The sequence below is a fragment of the Amborella trichopoda genome, chromosome 9, assembly GCF_054954075.1.
Source record: "Amborella trichopoda isolate Santa Cruz 75 chromosome 9, AtrichopodaSantaCruz75HAP2 v2.0, whole genome shotgun sequence".
Classification (NCBI taxonomy): Eukaryota; Viridiplantae; Streptophyta; class Magnoliopsida; order Amborellales; family Amborellaceae; genus Amborella; species Amborella trichopoda.
Window position 1 is genome coordinate 19,509,211 of NC_142344.1, and position 22,156 is coordinate 19,531,366.

Genomic DNA, 22,156 nt, shown 5'->3' on the forward strand with positions numbered 1-22,156 from the left:
TTGCACATCATATTATTTTTCTCAGCATTCCAAGGATCTTGTTGCTCAAATATATCTATTAAACAGCAAAATATATATCATTGTCCTTGAGTGTTATGTACTCTTCTCATCGAATTTCTCATCGAGGTCCTCGACCCCAAATCCATTCCCTCCAAGCTCTGGTTATCTCTTGATGGTAACTTTTACTCCCACACCCCTCCTCCTCTTCGCATCCCAAGCTCTGTCTCTCCCTTATTGTTGACTTAATCTTGCCACCTCTCTCCGTTGCCCCTCCCCAACTCCTCAACCCCACATCTCCTCGACCTTCCTTGCCAAAGTATAAACCCCTCATTTCTATTTGTATCCTCATCATTCCTCTACCCTCATTCCGCCCCTCCCCCTTCTTCAGCTCCTCCCATGCTCTCCATCCTGATGGCCTCCCACTTGTACCTGAAAACCCCGGCCTAGCCCCTCCCTGGTGCCTCCCTTCCTCCTACATTCTCCCCCCTCACTTATCCGTTCTCATCCCCTTTTTGCTTATGAACCCCATGAATGGCTCCATCACCCTTCTTCTCACCCCTTCCTACCTTACCGCACCAACCCTTCGACAATGCCCTCTTCTTCTTGTCCTTCCACTTCTCCAACCCTTGCGCTTCCCACTCTCTTCCCCCCCCCAGCCACGTTCCTTCAATCCACCCTATTCATGCTGGCCTCGCCCCTCACCTCTTGCCTTCCCCCCGCCATGTTCCTTCAATCCACCCTATTCATGCTGGCCCCCCTTACCTCTTACCTTCCCCCCTCCTCCTTTACTCTGCTCTCTCCCTCCCCCTCCCCCTCACCCTCCCATTACCACTCCACCCTGAGCCTCTTGCCCCTCTTCACCCACTCCTCCCTCACCCTTAACCCATCCCCCCAACTTCCCAGCTTCCTGGGACAACCACAACTCCCTTAAGCCAGCCATCATGCCTTCCACCTCAATCAACTCTTGCCCCCTGCGTCTCTTGCTTTTGACTCTGTCAACACTCTTCCCTCTGTGGGTTCCAGCTTTGCCAACAATATGGATAATGCACAAGGTGACATCGACCACATCCTCAGGATTATGGATTTCAAGTTCAACGGCTCCAAAGAAGGATGAGAGGCGTTTTTCCATCCTGTTGCCCAGACCCACTTCCAAGTAAGAAAAAAGGATAGAGGGAACTCTCCACCCTCAACTTTGGGGTGAACTATAATAGAAGCACTACCTCCTCTTCTTGTGCTCGATCGGTGGCCAAAGTCTTAGTGGCCCACCCTACCCCCAGACGATCCTTGAGGCATCTCCTCCTCGCTTAATCACTACAATGAAGTTACCTGTCTAGAACATCAAGGGCCCCCGACAACTCTTAAGAAAATTCCACTCAGCTTTGTTCGACAAGTTTGGGGCAGACTTCCATGTCAGTGGTTAGCACTTGAGGCCAATGGAGCTTCAAGAGGCATCTGGGTCATCTGGGAACCTGCCGTTCATTCCCTCTCATTGTCTCATATCGCCTCTTTCTCTATTATAGTGGTCCTCTCTAGAGTCTTTGATGACTTCTCCTAGTAACTTATCGTTATTTTTGGACCAAATTATGATCAATCAAGAGGTAATTTAGCCAGAGAATGTAGGGAAGCAATAATGAGAGAGAGAAAGAGAGAGAGAGAAATAGAGAGAGAAAGAGAGAGATAGAGAGTGAAAGAGAGAGAGACTCACTAATGAGTGTGAAAGCTACCCTATGTGCCCAAGATTTTCAAGAAAAGAATAGCCCCCATGTCCAGTGTTTCTATTACCGGATAGGGGGACAACTTAAGGAAAAAAATAGGTAGGGGTGCTGCTTGTATTATTGGGCATATTGGATACCAAATGGTAATAGACCACCCAAAATATGGTTCGTATGTAATTTGCTCTAGATTTATTTTCAGAGTAGGAAAAATCTTCAAATGTGAGGAACCTTCGCAAAAATTTGGACTTGGCTTGCCAGTACAATATTCAATTGCAAACAATTGAGTTTCATGTTTGTTTCTCTCATTTATTTGATTTTCTTGGAGACATTTGTTTTAAATTATCTGAGAACCCTAGACAAATTGTAGCAAGTCATAAGGATCGTTTTATTTCCTAAGGTTGTGTTTATTTGCTGGAAGATAAACGTTCTCTAGAAAAGAGAAGTTCTTCTTTGCTAGAAAGCGAAATATTATCTTCTAGAAGGTTTATATAAGTTCTGGGTCTTTGTGTTTGACAACTTGTTGGAATGCTAAATTTCTGGCTGCTTGTGTTTGATTACATGTTGAAATGTTGAAGAAGTTTTGGGTACCCGTGTTTGAGTCACCCTAGAACTTTTGAACTGGAGACCTGCCAACCCAATTTGGACCGTTTGTTCATTTTTTATTGATATGGGGAAGATATGTCATGTATAAAGGAAACTAGTGTTATATACGTGCGTTGCTCGTGATCTGATTTAGTTATAATTGAATAAATTTTTATTTTGAAATAACATTTTCAAACGACATCATTCAATTAATTAAGTTGTTTTTAATTGAATAAAAATGATTAATTATATTCATGTTAACTATTTTTGACAAATACTATTAATTGATATGAAATATAAAAATATAAAAGTTTCATTCTTTATCATTAACTTTATATATTTATCACTATACAATCAAAATAAAATAAGTAATAATTAATTTGAATATTGATAATTAACGGATGATATTATGATATTATTTGATAATAAATTATTAAAAACAATAAATTATATAATTTATTATTATTGATGAGTGATACTACCCAATTAATTTATGTAATTATCATTATATAACTATACTTGCAATAGAGTATAATGGAGGACCAAGCTTCATGTAGCCAACCTATCAAATTCATGATTTGATGAGAGGAATCAAATAAAATAAATAAGTATTAATACTTACATGTCAATTTACAAAAATGGGATATCAAAAAACAATAGCGACATACCTGGTGTTTCCCCCTGTAAATCACATTAGCAAATTATAGAAATACCATAACAAATCGAACCAAAACTTTCAATTTTTTACTGTAGTAATTCAAAGAAAAATCCTGAACTTTCATTCTAAATCTAATACACTAGTGTATAGGGATCTAAAATTGCTGAAATGTCTCATGCAAAAGGAAAAATTGACTTTCTCTGTCGATTATTACCCACATTTACCCAGTTATTCATGCTACCCAAAAAAAAGAAAAAACATAATGAGCCCCATTTTCCAAATAAAAGGTCAATGTCACAAATATTTAAGCCCAACGATTTACATCTTCATATTGAATCACATAAAAAAATTTATTAATTCAATAAATAAAAGTGCTATTAGGTTAAATGTCAAATGACATAAAATAAAACTCAGTACCTTTCCTTTCAATGCTTTTCAAAATTTGCCGGTGTCAAGATCGCTATGATTAACTTATTTCCTTGGCTTGAAGTGACAAATCCTGGTGAAAGAAAATCATTAAAAAATTATAGAGAGATATATATATTTTAAAAGGGGAAGGGATATTTTAAATTAAAAAGAGATGAGATATTTTGTGTGTGTGTGTGTGTGTGTTTGTGTGTGTGTGTGTGTGTTTGTGTGTGTGTGTGTGTGTGTGTGAGAGAGAGAGAGAGAGAGAGAGAGAGAGAGAGAGATAGGTGGGAAAGAAAGTTTAATGACTACTCGAAGGAAAGAATAGAGAAGAGATATTACATGTGAATTTACAAAAATGGGACGTGAAACAAAAATAGCAACATACCTGATGTTTCCCCTGCAAATCACATTAGCAAATAATAAAAATATCATAATAAATCAAAACAAAACTTTCGATTTTTTTCTATAATAATTCAAAGAAAAATCCTAAATTTTTATTTTCTAAATCTAATACCCTAGTATATAGGGATCTAAAATTGCTAAAATATCAATATGCAAAAGATAAAAATTGATTTTGATGTCGATTATTAGCCACATTTACTCAACTATTCATACTATCCAAAAAAAAAAGAAAATAAATATAATGAGCCCTTTTTTCCAAATAAAAGGTCAATGCCACAAATTATTCATTCCCAACAATATACTTCTTCATTTTGAATCATGTAAAAATTTATTAATTCAATAAATAAAAATACTATTAAGTTAAATGGCAAATGACATAAAAAAAACTCAGTAGCTATCCTTTCAATGCAGCTCAAAATTTGCCGGTGTCAAGATTGTACTGATTTCCTAAATTTAAATCACATGAGCTAGAGAGAGCAACTAAAAAGCTTTGTTGCCTGCAATGAAATAGAGAAATTATTGAAGTTAAGAAGGAATTAACTTGCTCCAATATAGCAAAGTCAGAGCCTACACAATTGGAACTTTAACTCATAGGAGCCAGAAATAGCAACCAAAAAGCTTCTTTGCCTACAATAAATAGAGAAACTATTCTAGTTCATACTATTGAAGTTCATCATCATTGAATAAAAAAAACACTAAATTAAATCAAAGTTAGAAATAATATGTTGTGATGCTCCACTGTCAATGCCAAAAATTATTCAAGCCGAACAATATACTTCTTTATTTTGAGAGTGAAACACCTTAGAGAGAAACCGTAGAGAGATAGGTAGAGTAACAGTAGAGAGAGAGAGAGAGAGTTTTCAAAAAACCGTATAGAGAGAAAAGAGAAATTTAATATGATATAAATAAGAGGGAGAGAGATTTTAGGTAAGAGGGAGAGAGAGTTTGTTGGAAAGAAAAATAGATTTCAGGAAAGAATGTGAGAGAGAAATAGGGAAATCAAAGAGGGTGATAGAGAAATATACTAAAACTAAAGGTGAGAGATTTTAGGAAAGAGAGTAGAGAGAGAAATACTAAAACTAATTTTGACCCATAGAAATGGAGAGTGTGGGAGAGAGGAGAGAGAATACGATGGAAAGGAGAGAGAAAGGGACATGTGTCATTGGAAAGGAAAGAGAGTGTGGGAGTGAGGAGAGAGAGTATATTGGAAAGGGAGAGAAAGAGAGAGACGCCATTGGAAAGAAAGAGAGATTTTAGGAAAGAAGGTCGGTGAGAAATATAGATACCGTAGGGAGAGACAACATGGGAGAGGGATTTTAAGAAGGAAGTTGAGATAAATGGAGAAATGAAATAGGGTGAGAGAGAAATATACTAAATCTAAAGGTGAGATTTTAGGAAAGAGAGATTTTACTAAAAGTAGAACATACACCTTTTAGTCTGCAACTTTTAGTGAGATTTTTAATTCACTAATATACATTATCTTCTATAATTACTTGTGGAAACTTTTAATGAGAGATTGCATTTATCTTAAGAAAGCAAGAACGATATGAGTTACTGCCTACAATTAATGCGACAGATTAACATATGGGGAGAGAGAGATGGGGGTAGAGAGGAGTTGTGTGAATATATAAAATACATATTAAAAATATTGACCTTGCAGGGTAAGAAAGAGAAAGAAGATAAAGAGAGAAAAGCTAGAACAATTTATAAGAAGATATGCATTATCTTCTATAATTACTTATGAAAAACTTTCAATGAGAGAGATTGTATTTATTTTGAGAGAGAATGATATAAGTTATATTCTATATGAGAGATTAAATGGGGGAGAGAGAGAAGAGGATAGAGAGGAGTTACATGAATGGGAAGAGAGAGAAGATAGATAAGAAAAGAAAGGACATGTGTCATTTTCTATAATTAATTTGTGAGATTAATGTGAGGGGAGAGAGAGACGTGGGGGTAGATAAGTTATCTTCTATAATTAATGCCAATTAATTATTAACATTTAGGGGAAGAGAGAGAGAGAGGCATGAAAGGTAGAGGAGTTACGTGAATGGGGAAAGGTATAGGGTTCTCGGGAACCCCTAGCTTGCAGAACCGGGAATCACAAATATCGGGATCCCACCCAAGATCATGTATATGATTGGCTAAATGCAAAGTAGATAAATACAACTATAAATCGAATGCGAGAAATAAAGAAAACATAAAAATCACACCACCACAACACATGATTTATGTGGTTCACCCTGCAAGGCTACATTCACGGCCTCAGTAACTAGAAATCCACTATTACAATGAAGATTACAGTTTTATATTACAATAGATAATACCTATCTCTAAACATCGGTAAAAGACCATCACCGATCTTTCATTTTAAACCTGCTCTCCCAATCGAGCAACACCGCCGATCAACATCATCTTTTCCACTGCAATACTGTTACTAGAAAGATAACCTTGAGAGAAATCGAGAGACTTTCTCTCTCTAAAAGTGAAAGTTAATCAACCCAAAACTCATGAGAATACTGCCTCTCTCTTAGAAGTCATGTCTCTCTCTCTCTTAGAGACCCATCTTCATAGTGGAAATCCATTCCCATAACCCCCGAAGGGGTGACCCTCAAAAGATGGGTATTATATCCTCCTTCTCTCTCTTATAAAAATATTATTTTCTTGCTTCCCAAGAAAATTCATTTTCTATTTTTTATAATACCTTTAATATTTAGAAGAAAATATGGGTATAGTGATTTGGCTATTACTATATCCAACAATTTCCTTGGCAGCCTTCATTGAATAGATTTCTTGATTTCTTCTCACTTGCTTCTATTGTATAATTTTCATAAGCACTTTGCCTCTATATTCTCCACCTCAAACCATATATCCATCAAACTCCACCATTTATAATTTTCTTAATGCAAGCCTTAGCCCTTCGTACACACCTTATGCTCTTATACCAATTGTAGGGTTCTCGGGAACCCCTAGCTTGCTAAATCAGAAATCACAAATACCGGGATCCCATCCAAGATCGTATACATGATTAGATAAACGTAAAGTAGATGAATACAACTATAAATCGAGTGTGAGAAATAAAGAAAACATAAAAATCACACCACCACAACACACGATTTACGTGGTTCACCTTGTAAAGCTACATCCACGGCCTCGGTAATTAGAAATCTACTATCACAATGAAGATTACAATTTTGGATTATAATAGATAATACCTATCTATAAACATCGATGCAAGACCATCACCGATCTTCCCTTCTAAACCCGCTCTCCCGACCAAGCAACACCGTCGATCAACATCATTTTTTCTGCTGTAATACTGCTATTGGAAAAATAACCTTGAGAGCAATCGAGAGACTTTCTCTCTCTAAAAGTGAAAGTTAATCAACGTAAAACTCATGAAAATACCACTTCCCTCTTAGAGGTCATGTCTCTCTCTCTTAGAGACCTATCTCCATATTGGAGATCCATTCCCATACCTCCCTAAAGGGTGACGCCCAAAGGATGGGTATTATGTCGTCCTTCACTCTCTTATAAAGATATCACTTTCTTGCTTCCCAAGAAAATTTATTTTCTCTTTCCCAAAATACCATTAATCTTTAGAAGAAAATATGGGTATAGTGATTTAGCTATCACCAAACCTAACAAAAATAAGGAAGAGAATAGGATGAGAGAAAAAATGGATGGGCATGAGATGACAAGCATATGCATGATAATTAATGCAAGAGTTTAACATTTGGAGAGAGAGAGAGAGAGAAGAGAGAGAGAGGCGTGAGAGGCAGAGAGGAGTTACGTGAATAGGGAGAGGAAGGGAGATAATTGGATGAGAAACAAAAGGGATGGACATGAGATGCATGCATAGGCATGAGAGAGATGTGAGAAAAGAGAATTATTAATATAGTGCGACACGTGGCCCAAAAATAAAGAGGGTGGTGCTCTTACTTAGTATATAATAGATAGACATATAATTATGAAATTTCTAATCTCTAATTGCATGCCAAAGTTGACATTAATATTATTATTAACTTTGTTTCATAGTTTGATATATCACCAGAACCAAAGGATCAATATTATTTCTTAATAATATGATGAAATACTTTATCTTCATTCTATCTTGGGAATGTCTCTAGATATTATTATTATTATTATGTTAACTTCATTGAAAATGTCTCAAAACTTGTAATGGTAAACCAAGACATTAATTTCCTAATCCACCAACTTAAAATGGATCACAATATGTTTTCTTGACTCTTGTCGGGGTACAATATTTTGAATCCTTTAACAATTATGAAGTGGAATAGGTGTTTAAATCTCATAAGTAGATAGTCGATGCCTTTCTCCCAAATATGTACACTGCACTTAGCCAAAGAACTTAAACCAAATAGAAATTTTCTCTCTCTATCTCTCTCCAACACACACACTCATATCTTTTAATGGTCGTGGCAATTATGGATATGGTTTCGTGTATTCTATTGAATTGTGCTATTGTTTGCCCAATAATTTGTCACATATTCGCAGAAGAGCTATAAACTATTACTCTGTTCAAAAAGTATAAGCACGAGGCCTGTAGTTCCATTGAACAAAATTTCCTTTTCAAAAGTGATACCATTGAATTGCAACGAAGTAAACAAGATCACAGAAGGTAGCATCCCAAAGATACAAGAACAACGACTAGCATCAAATGAAAAGAAAACCACACCAAACATTCTCCTTTTGCAATCCAAGTCAACCCCATGGGCATTGTGAGGCACATGGTAGAATGAAAACATAAGGCGGACAAAAGCACAAAGACTTACTTCAAGGAGCGGTCGGATCCATGGAAAAAGATTATATGAAAAAATCTATTTCTTTTTTGAGAAAAATATTTTCTGTAAAATAGATTTCGGCTGTTCGGATGCTACATAGATGCATAATATTTACATGTTTGTTTTCTTAATTGTTTTCATTAAATATTTTTATTCTATTATTGATTAGAATGTTATTTTTTTATTAAATTTGAGACAGGTTATTTCTCTAAATATTTGAGATAGTTTTTTCTAAAAATTTTCAAATAGTTTCTCTGTCTAAAATTTGATATTGTTTCTCTATCTAAAATTTTAAGATATTTTCTCTCCCTAAAACTTAAATTTGAGATAGTCTCTCTCTCTAAAAATTTTGAGATAGTTTTTCTCTCAAAAAATTTTAAGTAGTTTCTCTCTCTAAAAAATTCTAAGTACTTTCTCTCTCTAAAATTTTTGAGATAGTTTCTCTCTCTAAAAATTTTAAGTACTTTCTCTCTCTAAAATTTGATATAATTTATCTCTCTAACATTTTAAGAAACTTTTCTGTCTAAAACTTAAAATATGAGACAGTTTCTCTCTTTAAAAATTTTGAGATACTTTCTCTCTCTAAAAATTTTAAGATGCTTTCTCTATAAAACTTAAATTTGATATAATTTCTCTCTCTAAAATTTAGAGACAGGTTCTCTCTCTAAAAATTTTCAAGTATTTCTCTCTTTAAAACTTGAAAGTTGAGATAGTTTCTCTCTTTAAAATTTTTGATATAGTTTTTCTCTAAAAATTTTGAGATATTTTCTATCTCTAAAAATTTCCAGGTACTTGCTCCCTCTAAAACTTAAAATTTGAAATAGTTTCTCTCTAAAATTTTAAGATATTTTCTCTCTCTAAAACTTAAAATTTGAGATAATTCCACACTTTAAATATTTTGATATAGTATCTCTCTAAAAATTGATCTAATTTCTCTCTCTAAGACTTAAAATTTGAGGTAGTTTCTCTCTCTAAAAATTTTGAGATAGTTTCTCTCTCTAAAAATTTTCAGATACTTTCTCATTATAGGCCTTAAAATTTGAGATACTTTCTTCCTCAAAAAAATTTGAGATAGTTTCTCTTTCTAAAATTTTATTTAGTTTCTCTCTCTCAAAAATTTAGATAATTTCTCTTTCTAAATTTTTTATAGTTTCTCCCTCTAAAATTTGAGATATTTTCTCTCTCTAAAACTTAAAATTTGAAATAGTTTCTTTCCATTAAAAACTTTGAGATAATTTCTCTCTCTACAAATTTTTAATAGTTTCTTGGTCTAAAATCATAAATAGTTTCTCTCTAAAATTTCAAGAAACTTTCTCTATCTACAATATAAAATTTGATATAGTTTCTCTCTAATTCGTGGGGGTATCTTTATGGAATTAAATGTATTTTATAAGGTGGACGTCTCCATAACCAGGAAATATAGCTAGAAATCAATTTCGGAGGGTAAAAATAATGATACATGTTTTTTTTACTCTTGGCTTGAAATGAGGAAAATAATTGCGGCTGAAAATGCTTTCTAGTCTCAAAATTTCGATCCATGTCAGAAATGTGCCATTTCTAAAAACTAGTTTTGAAAATGTATTTCCAAATATCCAAACCACCCCTTAAAGTATATGGATGTATTCATTGCATGCTAAATGAGTGAGAAAAGTGTGTGATAATCTTGATTGCCACGTAATGCACTAGTTATCTTGTCATATGTAGAAGATATGCTCTTTTTTTTTTTTTTGACTAATGTTATGAACTTCTATTAAAACAATGCTTCAAGGGCATGAGATTACAGAGATTGGATCAAATCGTTAGAAACTTGCAAAAGGGGAAGAGAAACACCATGTTTAGCAAGCTCATCAGCATCTTCTTTGGCTTCGCACATGGTTTGGCCGAAGCTTATCCTCAAATTAGGCCAAGCACATAGGTCTTGAATTTTTAACCAAAGAGTAAAAAAGGACCAGGGGATCCTTTGCTCTTTTCTACACCACTTAATAACATTCAGGGAATCCCCTTCAATTATAGTATCACCAATGAAACCCATGTTGATGATAATATGAAGGCCTTGAAGGAGAGCAGCCAATCAACATGATTGACTGTTGTAGACCCACAAGGACCCGAATAAGAAAAAAGAACCAAACCAAAATTATTGCGAAGAAGCCCACCAATGCATGCAGGCCCTAGATTTCCTAATGAGCTACCATCAAAATTGAGTTTGAGGCAATCTTCTAGAGGTGCAATCCAAGTTCTAAGGGGGCGGCTAGAGCGAGAAAAAGAATGAGCCAAACATTTCAAATTCATATAAATATCAAGCCGAAGAGCACCCCGTACTTCAGGCGTCGAGGAAAGCCAATTTCAAAGAGATTGTAAAATGAGATCTTTCACCCTTTCAATACTCTGAGACACCCCATCAAAAGTTCTCCTATTACGTTCTAACCAAGTCTGCTATAAGATTGCACTTCTGAAAATTTTCCAATCCAATGGCAGAAAGATGATTAATAATCCAATGGCAGAAAGATGATTAATAATGTTGATGAGATTCAAAGGTATCATGAGGGAAAAACTCAATAAAGAGAAGGCACATAGCCATAAGCTAGAGGAAAAGGACAGTGAAAGAAAAGATGAGAGCAAGATTCTTCATCATTTTTGCACATCAATCAAATATTTGGAAGAGTTTTACCTCTCTTTTGCAGATTGTCTATTGTTAAACATCTTCATTGACATGCAACCCATAGGAAGGAATGAGTTTTAACTGGAACTGACCATTCTCAAATAGAACCCAAAGAGGTATCAACAATATAGACCCGTTCGATAAAAATGAGCCTATACACTGTTTTGACAAAAAAAACGTCCTCCAGTTTCTGATTCCCATATGACCAAGTCTTTGGCATTAGAAGAGATGTAAACTTGTTCAAGCTGTTGGAGGAGATTATGAAGCTGCGAAATAACCATGTCTGGTAGCCTATTGTTGCCGCATCCGATGTTCCAAACCATACAATTAGAGGGAGAAAGAGAAATCAACTCTGAAAGTTTTGCATCAGGTTGAACAACTCTGGCAAAGAGGTCAGGATAAGTAGAAGAGAGAGATATAGCACTAAGCTATTTGTTGAACCAAAAGAAGGTGTTATCTCCATTGCCAATAAGCCATCTGATGTTGCTGAAAACAATATTTTTGCAGCTATAAATATCCTTCCAAATCTGTGAGGTGAATTTTTCTCCTCTACCTTTTTTAATCTAGTGGGTGAGATGATCGAAACCATATTTAGCAATTAACACATTCTTCCAGAGATGAGAGAGTTTTGAAAGATTCTCCACCACCATTTGGAAAAAAGCACCTAGTTAACAAGTTTAAGCTTTCTGATACCCAAACCCCCTAGCTTTGACGGCATACAAACCTGGTTCCAGTTCACCAAATGAAACTTGTTGTGGTTATCCTCCATATTACCCAAAATGAAGTTTCGCATATATTTTTCAATAAGCTTGATTACTTCACTAAGTATTTGTAGGATTGACAGCAAATAAATATGAAGATGTGAATAGGTGGATTTAACCAAAGTGATACGCCCGCCAAAAGATAAAGTCTTAGTCTTCCAAAGTTCAAATTCAACTTGATACCTGTGAATAAGAGGGCCTCAGGCTGCACGAGTGAGCTTACGATCAAATATAGAAACCCCTAAATATTTAAGGGGAAACTTCTCAACCCTGCAACCCAAAATTGAAGCAAGAGAATCCAAAAGGCTGTCAGAGCAAGAGATGCCCACAATTGAAGTCTTATGGAAATTTACTTTGAGGCCCAAAGCTAGCTGGCAACACAGGAGGAATGTGCTCAAATTCTACATTTGCTCGTCACTGACTTCACAGAAAATTAGGGTGTCATCTGCATAATGCAAATGCGAAATAGTTCGCCCAGATGAGGAAACTTAAAAACCTATAAGAAGACATGCATTTACAACATTCTTTAACATCAGGCTAAAACCTTCTGCTACTAAGGTAAAAAGAAAAGGAGATAGAGGGTCTCCTTGTCTAATGCCCCTAGAAGAATGGAAGAACCCCTTAGGAGATCCGTTAATAAGAACCGAGAAATGGGTTGAGGAAATGTACCCCATAATCTAAGAAATCCATCTGACACCGAAACCCATTCTTCTTATAATCTCACCGAGCACTTGTCATTCAACTCTATCAAAGGCCTTCTCCATATCCAATTTAATAACCACTCCCAGTTGTTTAGAAAGATTTCTAGAGTGAATGCATTCTTGGGTAATAAGAATGCTATTTGTGATCATGCGGTCTCTAATGAAGGTTGATTGTTCATCAGAGATCACAAAAGGAAGAACCAACTTAAGTCTATCTGCTAAAACTTTTGCAATAATTTTATAAAGTCTAGACAAGAGACTAATCGACCTAATATCTCAAATATCAGCAATGATATTTTTTTTTAGAATTAAAGAAATATAAGTAGAGTTAATGCCCGTGAGAACAGTCTCAGTGGACATAAATTCCTTAACCATTAAATAAACATCATTGTGTAACAAATCCCAAAAACGCTAAAAGAATATAAGAGGGAAACCATTCGGGTCAAGGGCTTTATCCCCAACAAAAGCAAAAATTGCCAATCTAACTTCTTCCATATCAGAAACCAAGAAAGATGGCAGAGATTTAAAAGGAACACCATCTAAGATAACACCAAGGTTAAAATCACAAGAAAAAGCAGCCTTAAAATGTTGAACAATAGCCTCATCACGAGCTGAAATGTCGCCTTCTGATACACCCGGTAGAGAAATAGTAGAAATATCATTTTGCCTTCTACGCGCATTCGCGATAGCATGCAAACTTTTGGTATTTTTGTTACCCTCCTTAAGCCATTTCACTCTCGATCTCAGTTTCCAATAAATCTCCTCCATCCTAAAGAGATCATGTAGCTTATTAAGCAGAGAATTTTTATTGACAATCATCTCATCAGATAAAACTTGGTTTTCCTGAATAGAATTTTCAATCATCTCTAAGTCCATCAAAGTGGAATCAATCTTGCCTTTAAGATGATACTGGTTTGCTTTTTTTCCAAGGGATGAGTTTTTGCTTTAGGTAGATTAGCTTCTTATGAAGACGGAAGTCAAAACTGCCCAAAACATAATTACTACCCCAAGTATGATTGATGATGTCTACAAGTTCAAGCTCATCCAGCCAGTGAACATCAAAACGAAAAGGCCTAGGCCTAGAAAAGACCTCCTCAGTAGGAAGACAGATAGGGACATGATCAAAAGAAAGTTTGGTAAGAGCATCAACCTTGACCAAAGGGAATACTCTTTCCCAAGGCTCTGAGACAAGAAAGCGGTCAATCTTGGACATAATCAGATTGGATGAAAGTTATAGGACCAAGTAAAGTGAGCTCTAGTAGTAGGAAGATCTAATAAATCATTCTCCATAATGAAGTCATTAAATAGATGCATATGAGAATTAAACCGGGAAAAAGTGGAAATTTCATCTGGGTGTTGAATAAGTTTAAATTCCCTCCAATGCAAACAGGAAGTCCTAAAGAGGAAATAAAAGATTTCAAATCATCCAAAAAGGCACATTTAAGGGTAGCAATATTAAGCCCATACACATTAATAAGCACCCAACGGAAACCCTGACATGACCTTCAAAAGTAATAGCCAAGAACCTGTCAGATTTAAAAACATCTAGGCAAAGCAAAGCTATTGGGTTCCAAAGAATGCACATACCTCCAGAAAATCCAATGGCATCCACACCCTCAAAGCACACAGAACCATTACCTCACAAAGTCTTGACATCCAAAAGAGAGGGAGAAGTACACTTAGTTTTTTGCATAAAAAAAGCAAAAGGTTTAAAATTAGAAATCAAGAAATTGACCTCCTTCTTGAGTCGATCAGCACAGAGACCACACACGTTCCAACTGATAATCTTCATGGGCGAGATGAAAGTTCACCGAGTCCCACGAAGCCACCATCTTCATATGGACGAAAAGAGCTGGACGAGCAAGTGTTGTCGCTGCAACTAAAGGAGGACCGGTTCTTTGAAGTCGTATGGCTTGTCCTGAAAACCACTTCATCTGAAGGTGGAGTTGAAGAGCCTCGAGAGCCACGAGCAGCCAATCTAGCCAATGAGCGCACGGATTTAGAGTTCGCCTTTAAATAGTCAGAAGCGACTTAAAAGCTGGTGAGAAGACCTCCAGGTCATTCGACAAACGAAAAAAATGGTGCATAGGGCGCTTGGCTAGATCTGTGCGAGTTTCATCTTTCAAATTTTTTGACATTTCTTAAACCACCTTAACCGCTGCATCCATGCTACAAGCACCACCTCTGGAGGAGCAACAAAAGTAGCGCCCATGTCCTTGAACATACGGTTGAAAATTACATGGCTGGGGTTGCTTGATATAGTCTTTGAATGATGCTCAGTCACGTGACTAGGCTTGGAATCAGTCCTAGCACCTGACTTAAATTCAGGAGCCGAGTCTGAAGAGATAAAGGGCGATGAATCTAAACCTTCTGCAATGTGTTCCACAACCATCTTCATTGGGATAGCTTCATCAGCCAAAGGCTCACCAATAGTATCCACCAAAGGTGGTGGTACGTTCAGTTCAACCAAAGCTAGAGGGACCGCAACAAACTCAAGGATATCCGCCACAATTATGGCTCCAGAAGCCACATCATAAATGAGATTGGTGTAGACAACCTCATCTTCATCAAAATCAACGATAACAACCGCAACCGGCCAATTGGCAATAGGCGACGATGTCGAATCCAGGACCCTAGAACACTGAGCAGAAAAACAAAAAGGAAGAATCCTTTGATTGAACATGGTGAAGAGAAAAGAAGAGCAAAAAGAGGATGACCAAGAGAGAAAAAGGAGCAAATGAAGAGAAGCAAGTCCCAGGATTGAAAGGGCTTGAAAGGGTTAAGGAGTCTAAAGGGAGAGGCTGAAGTCACTTGGATAGAAAAAGGGTGAGAAGAGGATGAAGAGACAGAGGTGGTGGAAATAGAAGTGATAGAAGGATGGACGGCGGCGAAAGTATTGAGAGAAGGAGCGGGATGGGTAGGGAGTGGCGAGATAGGAGGAGTAAGAAGGGCGGAAGAGGCAGAATTGGTAGAATTGGGGAGAGGTGTGGGATGGGTAGGGAGAGGCGGAGATGGAACAAAGGGAGGAGATTGAGCTGAAAATAGGGGAGAAGAGCTCGAAAGATGGGCTTTGGATGAAGAGGCAGGCCTATAACGAGGAGGCTTAGGTGCGGCACCCAAACAGGGAGGGAAAGATGGGTCCGAAACAAAATAAGAGAGTAAAGGCTTTGTTCCTTTATTTTCGAAATTAGCTGACGGTTTCAAGGAAAGAAAGCACAAAAAATCCCCCGCAAAAAATCAGCCAGTAGGCTTCCATATTTTAACTTTTTTGGAGGAGGAAGAGGAAGATCCAAGCGATTCAATCTCAGATCTATTGCCACGTGGCCTTGCCAATCTGGGGTTCAACCGAAGAGGACCCTATTTCGCCAATGGAGGTCGAGCCCTAGCATGTCCAAGAATGGCTCCAGCAAGTCGAACAGGGGGAGAAACTTTAGGCTTTCTAAGAACCTCAACCCAAGAGCAATCTTCCTTATCAGTAGAAACTTCAAGAGGTGCCAGAGCTAGAGGGTTGGCAGCCTTCAAACCTTTAATGGTGACATAAATGATAAAATGGTTTGAACCAATAAAAAGGTTGATCGATGAGGAGTCAGGGCCTTGGCATATCTAAGAATATTGACTCTAATAAAAGAGAGATCATGACCCACCATACATTCCCTATCAACGTCAACAAAAACCCCCACCAGATTGGCTAGACATTGAAAGACTCCCATAGGGATACCTCCGAAGCGAACCCAGCAAGGGCAGCAAAAAGTGAGATTAGCGTGATCCCGTGGTTTCCGGGAATCCACTGATAAAAGTTTATCCCGGACACATCAGGTGTTGCGAATAAGGAGAACTTTACGAACATCATCAACAGAGGAAAGAGAGAAAACATCATGTTACTCCCGAAACAATGGACCACAGGAGAGTAGGGTAGATTCCAAGCTCTCTTAGCCCAATCGCTAAGATCCCAGATATCAGTAGAGGGCGGAGAAAAAGAACCAATAACAAGAAGAGTGGGGATTTCGTATAGAACTCTAATTTCTCATATTATTTCATGGTAGACTCTCTTTCCATTTTTCTTTCAAACGACATAAGGAAATCCCTAAAAATTTCACAGTACCCCCCTCATCTCGTACCTAGAAACCATGTCCGTATATAAATGCCATTATATGGTTCCCTCAGTAGTAACTTTGTGATCCCATCAATCATGGAAACTACCCAATCAAATATTTTACCAACTATACATGCATTCTATTGTAAGAGTAATTTGATCTCATTTAATCTATTTTACCAACTATATACACAATCTATTATACCAACTATGCACATTAAAAGATTTTACATAAGAGAATCTAAAGGTTTTACTATGTAAAAATGAGCAAAACTACCAACTTCTACATATTCAAAAAAAGGAAGAAACATGAGAGATTTTACCATATAATTAGATATTTTACTCTATAGAATATCTTATTTTACTTAGTGAAGTTGAATATTTTACTGAGATTTATAGACTACGACTTAAGGATTTTACCATGCAAAAATGAGTAAAACCTAATGGTTTTTATAGATTAAAAGGAAACAAACAAACAATTCAAAGAGGTTATCCGAAGAGTTTACTATGTAAAGTATCTAAAATTTTGCTGGTGAAATCAAAGACTTATGGAGATAGTAACACCAGAGATTTTGTTGAGATTCAGGTAGTAAAACCTAGATTTTACTGTATAAAAATGAGTGAAATTTAATGGTTTTTACATGCTAAAAGAAAATTAATAAAAAATTAGAGATATTACCTGTATGGAAACTAAATAGAAAACAGAAAACGCTAAAGAAATAGATGGGTATAAATTTTGGCATATAGAAAAAGATAATAATATAAATGACGTAGACAAATATTCAAAAGATAAAATAGTTAATGTTAAGTTAATAAGTGATAAGACTCCTCTTATTAAACTTGTATTAGGGAAATAGATAGTTAATATAATTAGTGATCATGTACTATAGGTAGGATTAAATGATAGAATTAAGACATTTTAGGAGAGCATAGATGGAATGGTTCAAAACATACCAAATGGAAAAAGGACATTCTTAAAAGGGGACTTAAATGGTCATGTAGGGAAGGATAATAGACAATATGAAGGGATACATGAAGGATATGGGATTGGGGACAGAAATGAGATGAGTGAGGCTATTCTAGTTTTTGTTATAGCCTACGACCTAGTAATAGCAAACAAAACTTTAAAAAGCGAGGTGAACTACATCATTTAAAGTTTGCAAGATTATCCCAAGAGAGAGTTTCACTACCCAACATAGGCTCGTGGTTAAGGACGTCTATATAAAAACATGAAAGAGAATGGGTGAAATTAATAGGTGTTCAAGAACAAGGTAGTGGAATTTAAAAATGAGAAAGTAGACATATTTAGGGATGAATTAGTTGAAGAAGAAAAATAAAACTCCAAACATGAGGTCAATATTATGTAGAATGAGATGGTTGATTGTATTAAGAAAGTGGCAAAAGAAGTTTTAGGAGAATCTAAAGGGAAAATAAATTCAGCTAAGGAAACCTGGTGGTGGAGTGATGAGGTTCAAAAGGCCATTAGCGAAAAAATGATCATGTTAAAAAAATTGGCAATTAAATAAAAATAATCATAACTTTGAAGAATATAAAAATGTTAAACAAATAGTAAGTAAAACTAAATTTAAGGCATAAAATAATCTACACAGTAAACTAGGAATAAGAAAATGTAACAAAGATATATTCAAATTAGCAAAAATGAGAGACAAAAAGTGTAGGGCTCTATACCATATTAAATATATTAAGAGTGATGATCAAAGAGTCTTGGTAAAAGATGAAGAAGTCAACAAAAGGTGGAGAGCTTATTTTAAAAAATGATTAGAAGTTAAAAACTATAAGAACACAGTGGTAAAAGGAACTATTAGCATAAGTGAGGGAGAAAGTCATAGATAGAATCGTAGGATTAGAAAATTGGAAGTGAAAGACGCTTTGAAAATGATGAAGATATGGAAGGCTTTAGTACCAGACGGTATCCTAATAGAGGCTTAGATATGATGAAGATAGAAAAGGTTTTAGAATCAGATGGTATCCTGATAGTTGTTTGGAAGTGCATGAGGGAGATTGGCATTGACTGACTGACCAAATTGTTCAACAAGGTTTGAGAACAAAGAAAATATTAGATGATTGGAGGAAAAGTATTGTAGTACTATTTACAAGAACAAATGAGAAATACATAATTGTGCAAACTATCGAGTGATCAAACTTATGAGCCACACTATGAAGCCTTGGGGAGAGTGATTGAATAATGACTAAGGTATGAAACGAGTATATCATAAAACCAATTTGGTTTGATGCCAGGGCGGTCAACAACTGATGTTATTTTCCTACTTAAGCAACTGATTGAGAAGTTTAGGGCAAAGGGAAAAGACATTCACATAGTCTTTATTGATCTAGAGAAAGTTTAGGATGGAGAACCTCAAGATTTGATTTGGTAGTTGTTGGAAAAGAAAGGAGTCTCCAAATACTATCTCAACTTAATGAGAAATATGTACAACAAAGCGTTAACTACTATACGAATAACTAGTTGAGGGACGAGTGAGTTTTCAATAGGGGTGGCAATGGACCCGGACCCGACCCAAGACCAGCCGGGTATTCCCAATACGGGTCTAGATATGGGTCCAACATTTGGACCCGGTCCAAAACCTTGACCCAAACACTATTCGAGTCCTGGTCCGGATCCAGTTGGACCCAACCCATACTTATAAACTGCTAGACATAAAATACTTCAATTCTTATTTGTTTTGGTGTATTAAGGATCGTATATAATAAGAACTCATAGACATCTTTAGCTATTAAACGACAAATCAGATAACTTGAAATCTAATGGCTGGGTGGTTGTGACCTTGTTGACGTGTACATATTTTCACTGAATACAAACATTAACGTATTCGATAAACTAAGCTAAGGTGTATGATAATGGACTAAGCGGGCATTGGCTTGATCCTAATTTTATCATATGCTAATAATTGATGTCGTTTTATGTATAGTGGAGCTTTGCTCCCTCCAAGTCTAAACATTGATCTCAATGACATGGGATCTCACTCTCAGACATTCTAGGATCTAGCTCCTTAACTTGTTGATGTATGGATGTTAATCCTAACCCTAGCACACTTTCAACCTATAGTGGTTCAGCGTTCCCCAAACTAATACCGCTATCAAGCCCGCTCTCCCCTCTAACAACTATGGTAGGATCCTTTCATTTTTTTTGAATGGTAACCTGGAACACAGCGTAAATGGAACTCTAGATATCATCTTGTGACACTTTGCACCTTAACTACCTTTGCCTATCTCTATTGAAAAATTCAATTATTTTTTATTGAAATTTTCATATATTTTCTTCTTTAAACTTTAAAAACAAATTTATCTAAGAACTTTTTTTTATCCAAGATAAGAAGAGTTTTCTCTGTAATAGATGTGCCTTATCCCAAAGGAATCTTGTTTTACATAAAAATCTTTATTCCTATATACTCCCATGTTCTGCTACAAGGTTTATCTTATGGTAGAAAACCAGTGGTTTTTTAATGCAGTTTTGAGAAGTGAAGCTACAATATGAGAAGGCAATCTTCTACTCGGTCGAACTATGCTTTTCAACTGACTAATATGGTTTTCCAATTGAAGGTGGTGTCTGTTATCTTCATTACTGCTGCCCATACTCTTGCGATCATCCTTGACAAAGTGACATTTGGAGGGACACTCAGGAGTATGACATCTAAAAGACTTTCTAATTTGACACGAAGGATCAAAGAGGTAACCAGCACAAAATACCAAAAAAAGGCACATTCACGCACTTAATTATCTTAGTATACATACATATATACATATAGCATTACTAACCTGCACACACCCTGGAAGACACATAACATTGAAAAGTAGTCCGTTAATTGTAGGCTCAGCTGCAATATATTTGTTGATTCCTACTACACCTGTATGTGCATGCACTCACTCTCAAACTTGCACATATCGATGTATATTTCAAATATAGATACTTGCTATATATATGCACCTAAATATATTCTTCATTCACATATAGTTTGCATATATATGTAGCTATGTTCTTTCATTCACTTGTTTTCATGCATGATGCACACATGCAAAGTCTTATACAAATATGCTTACATGCATATGAATGCGTGCACATTTCCTTTTGGCGTACAATTCAAACTCAGGACATTGTGTTGCCATTCTTTTTGGGTAAGTTAAGTTGTAGGATATAAACTCCAAGCATTGTGTTACAATTGGCAGCACCTTGACCAATTGGGAAGTAGACTTAGTATCTAAGTTATCACGAACTATAGACATGATTAGAAAATTATGCAACAAAAATCATCTTTTTTTTTTTAATCTTTTTTTTTTAGCTATCTAAAAAAAACAAGATACAGATGAGACTAAAAAAAATATATATATATTTTTTTTAGAGAGAGTAAAGGATGTTTCTAAAGAAGATAAAGTCAAAAAAATTCTAAGTTATGCAGATAAGGCTTAAAAACAAAAGATACAATAATAAAAAAAAAAGATATATTTCTAATCTAACAGATAAAGTAGAGAAAGCCTAGATCTATCTTCTTTTTCTTTCTTTTTATCTTTTTCTTTTAAAAAGTAACTTTTCAAAAGTGGTAAAAATTATTATTATTATTTTCATTAGGAAAGAAAAAACAATATTATTTCTAAAAGATGTATTATAAAAAGATAAAGATGTATTTAAATAAGATAATTGTGATCCAAAGAAGATAAGCATGAATGAAAAAGATAATAATGATAATATAAATGATATCAAGATGAATCTAAAGATGTTCTAGATGATGAAGATGATCTAAAAGATAGATCTAAAGATGATCTAAAAAATTGACCTAAAAGATGATCAAAAGATAAGATGATCTTAAGCTACAGATGATCAAGATGGATATAAAAGAAGATCTAAATAATAATAATAATGATTGATCTAAAAGACGAATCTAGAAGAATATGATCTAAAAGATCCAAAAGATCTTAAAGATTAAGAGAAAAACGATCCTAAATTTTGTATGGAGAGAGAAAAATAAGATCTAGAAAGAAAAGACCGAATCTAATAGTTTTTTTTTTTTTTAATGTACCTCATTTTTCTTCTTTATATATATATATATATTTGCTGGAAAAATAAATATGAGAAAAAAGAAGAAGTCTTTTTAAGTTTAAAATACGAATTTGAAGCTCAAGGTGCCCCATGGTGGTCGCCAAACTGTTTATGCTCCGATCTGCACCAATCTCTAGGATGAGATTTGCTCAAATCTTAACAAAACCTGGTTACTTTTAAAAAGGTAAAGAGAGTGGGGTTGTTTGAATTATGAGCTCAGAAAAATTCCAGATCTATACAAATCCAGTCTTTTTATGAGTCCACTGGCAACGCCAGCTCCAAATCCGTATTTTGACCA